Source organism: Lepidochelys olivacea (assembly GCF_965140295.1).
Source record: "Lepidochelys olivacea isolate rLepOli2 genome assembly, chromosome: 13".
Taxonomy (NCBI): Eukaryota; Metazoa; Chordata; order Testudines; family Cheloniidae; genus Lepidochelys; species Lepidochelys olivacea.
Genome location: NC_140423.1, coordinates 40,613,586 through 40,621,476, shown reverse-complemented (window position 1 = coordinate 40,621,476; position 7,891 = coordinate 40,613,586). Strand labels below are relative to the sequence as shown.

Genomic DNA, 7,891 nt, shown 5'->3' with positions numbered 1-7,891 from the left:
CAACCATCCATCCATCATTTCCTCTGCAGTCTCTCTCCGTCCATCCCTCTGTAAGGCCTATCCTTGTCTCCCAAATAGTCCAAAACTGAAATCTAGCCATCCATGAGCAGAGACCAGAGAGTGGAACTGCCATGACACACCATGACACATTCAGTACAGAATAGGGATGAGAAAGTGACTTTTCTGGGTATCCCAAACCCATAACGAAGGGAATGCAGAGAAAAACCAGACAACTGAACTGCTGTCTGGAGGGTCTGACCTTTGGGGAAAGATTAAAGAAACAAACATTCATAGCTTGAAGTGATTATGTCTATAGGACAATTATCAACAAGTATTTGAATAGGTGTAGGGAGGAGAAATTTTTAAATCAATTTTGCTCTTTTTCTAGAAAGACATGCTCTAGTGCAAACAGGAATTAGTTCAGTCAACTCTTACGGTCCAAGTAATACAGGAGGCCAGACTAGAGTAGAACAGGGGTCTTTCCTGGCTTTCTATGATTTTGTTCTGCCTTTGCTAGATTAAAGAAGAGCTGCCTACTGTCAGAAATCTCTTCCTTGTATAGACTGGGGTGAAGTTGCCCCTTGACCAATCTAGTCTATCCAAGAGGAGGTTATCTTAAGTCTCTCTCTACATGGCCTGGTTTTCAGATTTAGATGACGAGGCATGCAAGGACTATGGTTAGTGACCCCCGACCATATGATTTTTCTCTTTCACAGATCTCAAAAAATCTAAAGCTTCTATCTACCAAGTGAAGTCCCAAAATGGGATCTATTCAGCTTGCCTTATCACGGACTTCTCCCCTGGCAACATCAAAGTTGGGATCTCAGATAGATCTCTCACAGACGTCAATGCCTCCATTGTGCAGGTGAAAAACCCAGACAGCGGAGAAATGGAAGCAAGCTATGGGACGGTGCTCTGGGAAGACCAGGAGAACATTCGCTGCATTGCTGAACATGAAGAGGGAGTAGACAGTATGAAGGAGAGTGCTGAGGAAGGTAAACGTGCGGGCTGGGAGGTGGTTTCTAGGCTACAGGCTGGGCTCTGGTCCCAGATTGGTGGTGACCAATGAAATGACCCATTCTCATTGGCATGTGGGAGATATGGATAAGCTGGTGGCAGGGATAATGGGTTTTGTAGTAGGGGTCCACAGGCACCGATGCTAGGCAAGGTGCCATTAAATCTCTTTATCAATGACCTGGAAGTAAATATAAAATCGCCGTTCTTAAAATTTGTGGGTGACCCAAAGATTGGCAGAGTGGTAAACAAGGGGGCGGCCAGGGCACCCTGGTTCACGTGGCCAGTCAAATAAAACGTGCCTTGAGACAGCCGAAGGCTACACCTAGGAACACAGGCCACCCCCACAGAACAAGGGACTGTATCTCCGAGAGCAGCGACACTGAAAGGGATTATGGCGTCACAGCGGACAAGCAGCCAAAGAACAGTTCCCAGTGCGGCCCTGCAGTGAAAAGGGCTAATACTATTTTTGGACATGGCAACAAGCGTCCTACTCACCTGAATGCATCCCTTCACAGCCACGGAAAGCGGAGCAGCTCCTGGCTAGGCTCACATGCCCCGGTGAAGGTCACTGCAGACCTGTGAGGGTTGCTTTGACAGGTGGCTCAGCCCTCTGGCTGGATCAGTCTTTAGCCTGCCCCTGCTGGGGTCACAACTCTCCAAACTAACCTTCCAAATTCTTTACCAGAAACAAAACCTCCCAGCCTCTCCTGCAGCCAGTCTCTTCTCCAGTTACTGAGGGGCTGTTTCAGGCTTCCTACAACCATTGCCCTCTGGCCTTTCCCCCAGCTGGGCCTTCTTAGTGCTTCCACCTGACTCCTGATACCTCTCAGGTGGGGCTTGTCCTGGAATCAGGGCGGGCTGGGCCCAGCCTCGGCAGCTCAGGGAGAGTGCCACCCTGTTACAGAGGAGTAAACAGGGGAGTGGTGAGTCGGACTGGGTGGGGGGTAATTTTAACTGTGTACACAGCGTACGGGAGCCCAGTACTGCATCCAGGTCCAGCAGCCACATTTCAAAAGGGTGTAGACTAGAGCTACAGAAACCATTTGAAAGGCTGGGAAAATCCCTTGTGGTGAGCGACCTGCGGAGCTCAGTCTGTTTATCTGACCAGAAGGGCGAGGTGGCTTGATTCGAGTGCCTGAGTGCCGCGAAAGGGGGAGCACGCAGGTCCTGGAGGCTCCTCCACCTAGCTGAGAAAGGCACAAGAGGAACCCCAGGCCGGAAGCTCAAGCCAGATAAGCTGAGATGAGATCTGAGGCACAATGTTCTAGCAGCAGGGGTGATTAGCCACTGGGACAAAATCCCCAGGGGAGTGCTGGATTCTCCAGCTCTGGCTATTGTCAGCCCAAGCTGATGTCCGTCTGGACGATGCTTTACTCAGACACGATTGAGGTCAATACCGGGGTGCCTGGTCCGACTAGATGATCTAATATTCCTTCTAGCCATAAAATCTGTGACACTCTGAACCTTAGTCTGTGTTTCCACAGCACCTAGCATGAGGAAGCCCTGTTCTCAGCTGGCCCCTTAGCACAGCCATTGTAAACATGCTAAATAAAAAGACACAGATACTTATGTGAATGAAATTGTTTTGATTATTTCTATTAATAGCTGATGGGTATTTTTATTTACAGGTGACACATGCAAGATAATGGAGCTGGATGACAATTTTGAGACAGGTACGGATGCAGCGTCCAGGACAAAGCTAGGACTGATAAGAGGAAGCACTTGCATAAGACCATAAGAGCGGCCAGACTGGGTCAGACCAAAGGTCCATCTAGCCCAGTGTCCTGTCCTCTGACAGTGGCCAGTGCCAGGTGACCCAAAGGGAATGAACAGAACAGATCATCACCCAGTGATCCATCCCCTGTCGCCCAATCCCAGCTTCTGGCAAACAGAGGTTAGGGACACCACTTCTTTAACCTGTGGAACTCTCTGCTGTATGGAATTGCTGAGGCAAAGAGCTTCATCTGGGACTTTCAAAGTGGGCCGAAGGGAGCTAGAGACTGACTTTCAAAGGGAGTTGGGCACCCAACTTGTGAAAATCCCAGCCTCTGTGAACAGGGTCAGCTAGTCTCTCGTAGGGTCAATGTCATCCCATTCCTTGTAGCTTCCAGCTGCATCGAACCCCCGAGTAAGAGTCAGGAGTGAGGCAGATGTCAGAATCCATAGTGTGTGTGTGTCTGATCTTTTGTGACCTTTGTTTTACTGTTGTCTTACAGACAATCAGCTAAACCTCCTGTCATTCACGCTGCTGGGCCTGAGAATCGTTTTTGTGAAAGGAGTGGCACTTAACCTGCTCCTGACCTTCTGGCTGTGGAAAAGCTAAAGTGAGTGGGATGGGGAAGGCTATGGGGATCCGTGTAATCCAGCCAGCCAGTCTTCCTTCACCCTCAAATCTCTCTCTCTATCCATCCTTTCCTCAGCAGCATCTATCTGTGTAGCTCTCTAGCCGTCTTCCCCTCCAGAGTATCTTTCTCTCTGTCCAATCTATCTGTCCATCCTTCTCTCCATGGTATCTCTCTTCCTATCATCTGTCTATCCTGGTTTCATAGTCTCTATTATCTATCAATCCATTCTTCTCAATATATGTCATCTATCTACCTATTACCTTCTATCCTTCGTTTGCCCTTGTATTATCTACCTAAGGGTCCCTCTTTTCAATCACTCCTTCCTTCCCAGGATCTGTTTATTCATCTCCACCCAACATTTTCCCTTCCCACTATCTATCCATTACCATACACACCTATCTATACCCACACACGCCTCTCTGTCCATCCAACCCCATAAACAGCTGTCTATCCATCATACCCACTATCCACACCTCTGTCAATCTATCTTTCCTTGCCAGTAGCTATCCATCTGGATATCCATCTCTCTCTTTCTGTTTTATCTTTCCATTCCTAGTTGTCTATCCAGCACAATGAAATCCTTCAACCTGGCTGGGGTCTCCAGTCCTGACTGCGCTGTAAACAATAAACGGACACTCTCCTTCTGCTCTCTCATTACAGGAGTGGAAGGAAAGAGGACAGATGGAATCTGGAGTGATGGGAATTCCTCAGAGACCTGGTGTCATCTCTTCACCTTCCCATGCAGCAGGAAATATAATGAAATGAATGGTCCCCATATCACCTCTGTATATAGGCCTGATGTATAATGATCTGATGTGCTTTCACTTAGCAAGTTTTAGAAGTATCTCACCTACTTAGCCTGGTTTTTCCATGACCCTCCTCCCTTTCACCATCCACAGATTGACACATTTATCCTCACAAGCTCCCAGTGTGGGGCAAGGAATTGCTATTAACTAGAGCTGGTCAACAAATGTGCGTGAAAACATTTTTCGATGGAAAACTGGGTTTCAATTTTTTTGGCAAAAAGTCCCCATTTTCCTAGAAAAAAACTTCAAATTTTCATCAGAAACCGAAAATGTTTGGCTAAAAACTGAATATTTTTCAGTTTGGTTTTTTTACAGTTTTTGGCTACAAGATTTTTCAGTTTTTGTCTGAAAATTTTCAGTTTTCAGTTGTCAAACACCAAAACCAACTTTTTTTAACAATTTTTTTCCAGTGCAAATTTCAACAAAAGTGAATATTTTTTTAGTCTTCATTGAAATTTTCTGCAGAACAAACCAGCTTTACCATTAACCCTATTTTGAAAAGGGGAAATTGAAGCACAGAGACACTGAGGCTGAGATTTTCAAAGCCTAAGGGCTTTGGGCACCTGTTTCCCTTTGAAATCAGTGGGAATTGTGCATTAAAATCCCCTAGGTTGAATTTTACACTCTCTGCCACACACTGGGATTTTCAAAGGTGCCTCGCAGAATGAGGCACCCATCTCCACTTGAAATTCAATAGCATTTAGGCAGCTAGTTCCTTTGAAAATCCAGCCAACGCATTTCTGATCGTAGTGGGTTCTTTAAGTTGACGCTAGACAAATTCAGCCTGGCAATAAAGTGCCCATTAACAGTGAGGGTAATTAACAATTGGACTGTCTTAACTAGGCATGTGTGGATTTCCCCTCGCTTGTGCTCTTTACATCAAGACAGGATGTCTTTCCAAAAGGCCCGCTGTAGTTCACCTAGATGTTATGGGCTCAAAGCAGGGATCAGCGGGCAAAACTCTCTGGCTTGTGTTATAGGCAGGAAGTTGGGCTAGACCAGAATGGTCCCATCGGGCCTCTGTGACTTGAAGAAACTTGTACACATGACCCCATGTGTCTCTAACCGTCCCTGCTCTGCAGAATTTGAGGCCAGATCCCTGGGTGGTAGAATTCTTCCAGCAATTCTGGAAGAGGTGCTTTAGCCAAGCACCAGATGTGCTTGAGTCACATGCAGGTTCTGGGCCCATTGCAGGGGAGATGTAATAGCCAGGAAGTCGGACTAGCCTTTCCTGCCATAAACGCTATGAATTTATACCAGCTCTGGCCTGAACCTAGCTTTTATGTTTCAAATCTGCATTTATACCGACCTTTAGCTCTGTTAACCTGATCTCCCTATTTTCAGCCTTTATAAATTGTGATATTTGCTCATGTTTATGCTTTGGAAAAGATTTTATCTTTTTTTTTCATTTCCTGCCGAGCTTCTTTGTATCGCATTGAGGAGATGATAATGTACTCAAATTTCCTTTCTGGTCCGCCCTGGGCTGCTATTAAAGAACTTGGCTGATCATGAGAACCCTTGCTGTTTTGTGTGTTTAGCCCTGGGAGATTTATTCGGACCACCAGCTGGGGAAATACAGGAAGGAATTCCACCTAATGGACAATGCGTGGGCTTGGGTGAGAAGATGGTTGATTTTTCTCCCCAGCATCCAGTGTTGGCCGTTATTGGGAATGGGATAAAAGGCCTCTCCCCGGTGCAGGATGGGGGGTCAGGGAATGGGGTATTGGAGTTCTCCACTCCAGCCAGTTCCAATCTGTCCCCACGGCTGAGGGACTTGCTGGCTCAGAGGGGTGAGGAATGGGATTTGGGGTCTTTCCCCTCTAAGGGGCACTGGCTGAAAATATCAGCCAAAGCAAATGGCCCACATTGAAATGACAACTCAGGACTAGAACCCAGGTCTTCCGGGGCCTGTCCTAGTGACTAGCCACACTGCCTCTCCAGCAAGAGATGCAGCACACGCCAGCGTGAGGCGGTTCAGCTGGTTTCCAGCTGCTGTCAGGAATGGTCCTGAGGATGTCACACGGAACGGCTCATAGCTAGCCTCTGCCCAACCATCCTCTTCATCTCCGCTCCACCACGGGCCACGGGGAGAACAGGGTTCCCTGCCCTCCTGTCAGCATGCTCATAACTCCTGCAGCTCTGCACTCAGACGCTGACTCGCATCCATTCTCATGCTTCAGGGCTGCAGCCCGTTGCTGGCTGAGACACGAGTGGCCGGATGTATTCCGGATTCCCCCCCGCTCCTCTGAAGCATCGGGAATTGGCCCCAGCTGGCGATGGGACACCAGGCAGGGCTGGCTAGGGCGCTGCTGTGGTACAGAGAATCAATCCTCTTTCTAGATGCTGGGCTGGTGCATCTTGTTCATGTGATCAGGATCACTAGATTTGGGGTCAGGAAGGAATTTGCCCTGGGTCAGATTGACAGGGACCAGGGGGGAGTTCACCTTCCTCTGCAGCATGGGGCACCGGATTTACCTGAGCATCACTCACCTAAACAATTCCCTGCCATGTAGGGGTCTGTGTCATACAAGGGGTCAGACTAGAAGCTCTAATGCTCCCATCTGGCCTGAAATCCCATGAAATCTACAAAATAGCCCTTCTCTCTAGGCAAACCACAGACCCCCGTCACCCTAGGATCTGAGCCGCGCCCAGCTCTTGAGGGATTCTACAAGGCCACCTGTAACCCTGCATGCAATTCAGTCACCCGTGCTCAAGCCAGCTTCATGCAAACCGGGCCAGGTGCGGTGGAGGGCGACTGGGATGATCAGGGGAATGGAGAGCAGCTCATAGGAGAGGGGGTGGACAGAGCGCTCACTGTAAATAGACCGGGGGGTGAGGAACACTGAGCAGGGAGCTATTGCAGCAGCTGGAGGACAATGTTGGCCAAAGAACAAATGGGTATAAACTGGCCATGAACAAATTAGAAGGTTTCTAACCCTCAGAGGAGGCAGGGTCTGAAACAGTCTCCCAGCAGGAGCCAGTGGAGGACAGATGCCCAACGAGGTTTAGGATGGAGTTTGGTACCTTTAGGAACAGGATGGACTGCGCCAGCAGGGTACGGGACTCAACAGCCCGGGAGGCGCCTTCCAGCCCTGTGTCCGATTGTTAGAGCCCTACCAAATTCACAGTCCAATTTCACGGTCATAAGATCTTAAAAATAGCGAATGTCATGATTTCAGCTGTTTGGCTAGTATCAGGGGGGAGCTGTGTCAGTCTGTATCCACAAACACAACGAGGAGTCCGGTGGCACCTTAAAGGCTAACGGATTGATTTGGCCATAAGCTTCTGTGGGTGAAAACCCCACTTCTTCAGATGCATGGCTCTTTATCTGCAATTGCACGGTGTTGTAATTGTAGCGGTCCTGAACCAAAAAGGAGTTGTGGGGGGGGGGGGGGGGCGGGTCACAAAGTTATTGCAGGGGGGGGTTGTGGTACTTGCCATCCTGACTCCTGGTGGTGGTGCTGGCTTCAGAGCTGGGCGGCCGGAGCGCGGCGGCTGCTGGCCGAGGGCCCAGCTCTGAAGGCAGAGCCACCGCCAGCGGCAGGGAAGAGTAGGGTGGCCTGGGGTGGGACTGTCACTCGCACTTCTGCGCTGCTGCTGGCCGGGCCCCGCCTTCGGTGCCGGGCCCTTGGCCAGCAGCCGCCGCACTCCGGCCAGCCAGCTCTGAAGGCAGAGCCGCCGCCAGCAGCAGGGAAGAGTAGGGTGGCCTGGGGTGGGACTGTC

The 7,891-nt window shown here is 49.3% G+C and overlaps 1 gene segment (V, D, J or C); it reads left to right on the top strand.

Moving 5' to 3' along the window:
• The first annotated feature begins 692 nt into the window (after window positions 1–692).
• Window positions 693–4,326, top strand: LOC311529357 (T cell receptor alpha chain constant-like). The segment is given in 4 exons: window positions 693–995; window positions 2,646–2,690; window positions 3,234–3,341; window positions 4,023–4,326.
• The last annotated feature ends 3,565 nt before the right edge of the window (window positions 4,327–7,891 follow it).